This window comes from Coregonus clupeaformis, chromosome 30 (assembly GCF_020615455.1).
Source record: "Coregonus clupeaformis isolate EN_2021a chromosome 30, ASM2061545v1, whole genome shotgun sequence".
Classification (NCBI taxonomy): domain Eukaryota; kingdom Metazoa; phylum Chordata; class Actinopteri; order Salmoniformes; family Salmonidae; genus Coregonus; species Coregonus clupeaformis.
The window spans coordinates 15,252,902-15,256,020 of NC_059221.1; positions in this window are offsets into that span (position 1 = coordinate 15,252,902).

Consider the following 3,119-nt stretch of genomic DNA (forward strand, 5'->3'; position numbering starts at 1 on the left):
TTCATGGTGCTGCTTGCTTGGTGGTGCCCCTTGCTTAGGGGTGTTGCAGACTCTGGGGCTTTTCAGAACAGGTGTATATATACTGAGATCATGTGACAGATCATGTGACACTTAGATTGCACACAGGTGGACTTTATGTAACTAATTATGTGACTTCTGAAGGTAATTGGTTGCACCAGATCTTATTTAGGGGCTTCATAGCAAAGGGGGTGAATACATATGCACGCACCCCTTTTCCGTTATTAATCTTTTAGAATTTCTTTAAACAAGTTATTTTTTTCATTTCACTTCACCAATTTGGACTATTTTGTGTATGTCCATGACATGAAATCCAAATAAAAATCAATTTAAATTACAGGTTGTAATGCAATAAAATAGGAAAAACGCCAAGGGGGATGAATACTTTTGCAAGGCACTGTACGTGCTTGTAGTTTGTCCACTTTATTATCAATCGATTGTAAATTGGCCAATAGTATCAATGGCAAAGGCAGATTAGCCACTCATCGCCGGCTCCTTACCAGGCACCCCGATCTCCTTCCGCGATATCTCCTTTTCTTTCTACTGCGAATGACGGTCATAAGAGACGGTAGCAGCAACATTATGTAAAAAATAAGTTGCAAACAATGTGAAAAAACACACAAAATAGCACGGTTGGTTAAGAGTCCATAAAACGGCAGCCATCCCCAAGTTGTAGACCTTACCTTGAAATGCTTACTTACAAGCCCTTAACCAACAATGCAGTTCAAGAAATAGAGTTAAGAAAATATTTACTAAATAAAATAAGGTAAAAATGTAAATAAAAAGTAAAACAATAAAATAACAATAACAAGGCTATATGCAGGGGGTACCGGTACTGAGTCAATGTGCGGGGGTACTGGTTAGTCGAGGTAGTTTGTACATGTAGGTAGGGGTAATGCAATTTCAGAATGTGGGGGGGGGGGGACATGTCCCCCCGGTCCCCAGTGAAAGTTGCACCCCTGGTTGGAATTGTAAGAGTTGTTGCCCTGTAATTTTCTCTGCAATTGTCATTCTAATGGAATCCAGAAAGAACAAAACCCTGTCCTCAAACATTTACATCAAAAGGTGCAAAGTTATGGGCAAAGACACAAAACATTCACATCAAATGAAATATTTTTCTTGATTAAATAAAATGTAAAAAACAACCACTTTTTGTGCAGTATTAATTTACCATCCTACAAACTACTTAATTTAAATGTACATTACTATATCTAGGTTTGTACCTGTAGACTTTCCATCACCATGAAGAAAAACAATGCGCAATACAGTAATTGAGTACATCAACACATGAAGTGGTTTGTGATGATGTGGCTCAGTTGGCAGAGTATGGCGCTTGAAATGCTAGGGTGGTGGGTTCGATTCCCATGGGGGACCAGTACAAAAAAGTATGAAAATGTATGTACTCACTACTGTAAATTTGTCACGCCCTGACCTATAGACTCTAGTTAGTTTGGTCAGGGTGTGAATATATGTGGGGGGGTTTCTATGTGGGGTTTCTATTTCTGTGTCTGGCCGGGTGTGATTCCCAATCAGAGGCAGCTGTCGCTCGTTGTCTCTGATTGGGGATCATACTTAGACAGCCAGTTTTCCTGCCTGTGTTGTGGGATCTTGTTTGTGTTCGGTTAGTGTGGCTTGTTTAGTGTTAGCCTGCCGATGTCACGTTTCGTTGCCTTTTGTTGTTTTGTATGTTTATTCAGTTCAATAAACATGGATGCATTTCACGCTGCGCCTTGGTCTGACCCGTCCTTCAACGTCCGTGACAAAATTGCTCTGGATGAGCGTATACTAAAATGGAAAAGGAATAAATACACCGTTTCAGTTTTCACATAGAAATAAGTTTTATTTGCAAAGTATTTCAAGAAACTGGAAAACATATAACAAGCAAGTGCTTTATATTCCACAAGTGTTATCAGATTAACTGTTTTGTACAGATAATTATCAGACTCAAATTACAAATGCTGTTAAACACTCAAATACATTTAGTTAAAATGTTTTCACAAAAGTAGTGCACTAGTCCTGTATTAGACCTATATACTGTAGAAGTTTTCAGTGGGGGCAAAAATACATTCTAGATTTACAGGATTATTGTTCAACCCCTATTGTTTGAACTTTAATATAACAACTTTCAGGATGAATCAAGCCACTGTATTTTTAATTCATCAACATATTTAATGAGTAAAGGCTCTCCAAACCTGTTTTTTTAATCATTCTTACATATTTTCGTAACCCCAAAATTTACCTGGTCTATGAGCATTTCCTAGTATTCTGTACATAAATCTGAGACACTTCATTTAGTATGATATGTATTAATTTGTGGAAGTCCATCACCCATTTCATATGCTATGTTACGAATTACAATTCGTATTATATGTTACGAATTTGCTAAATGTATAATATGTATGAATTTGCAAACGTACTATATGCTACGAATGTGCAAAAAGTATGATATGTTACAAATTCTAGCTAGGTGGATAACGTTAGCTAGGCTAGCAGTTAAGGGTTAAGGTTAGGGTTAGGGGAAGGGTTAGCTAAAAGGGTTAAGGTTAGGGTTAGATAAAAAGGTTAAGGTTAGGGGAAGGGTTAGCTAACATGGGTTAGGGTTAGGGTTAAAAAGTACTTTAGTTTTTGCCTTAAGTAACCATCTCTCTTATGTAACCATACCAAACGTAACATATCATACTAATTTCAGTATCTCAGATTTACTTTTACTATGTTACGTCTAGTCTATGAGACCAGGCTGCAAAAAATGTGACAAAAATCTATTGGCCAGCAAGTGGGAGGGTTTTCAGCAGCAGTGGCGTGTATTATAATAATATGCCATTTAGCAGACGCTTTTATCCAAAGCGACTTACAGTCATGTGCGCATACATTTTTACGTATGGGTGGCCCCGGGGATCGAACCCACTACCCTGGCGTTACAAGCGCCATGCTCTACCAATTGAGCTACAGAGGACCACAATTCAATATTCATGGATGCCAATGGAAGCTAGGCTTCCCCCAAAAATGTACCAAGAAAAAATCATATAAAATAATGTATATTTTGTCTCTATGTGTTTCATAATTGTCCTTCAATTCGCAAAAGGCTGAATGTACTTCACTGG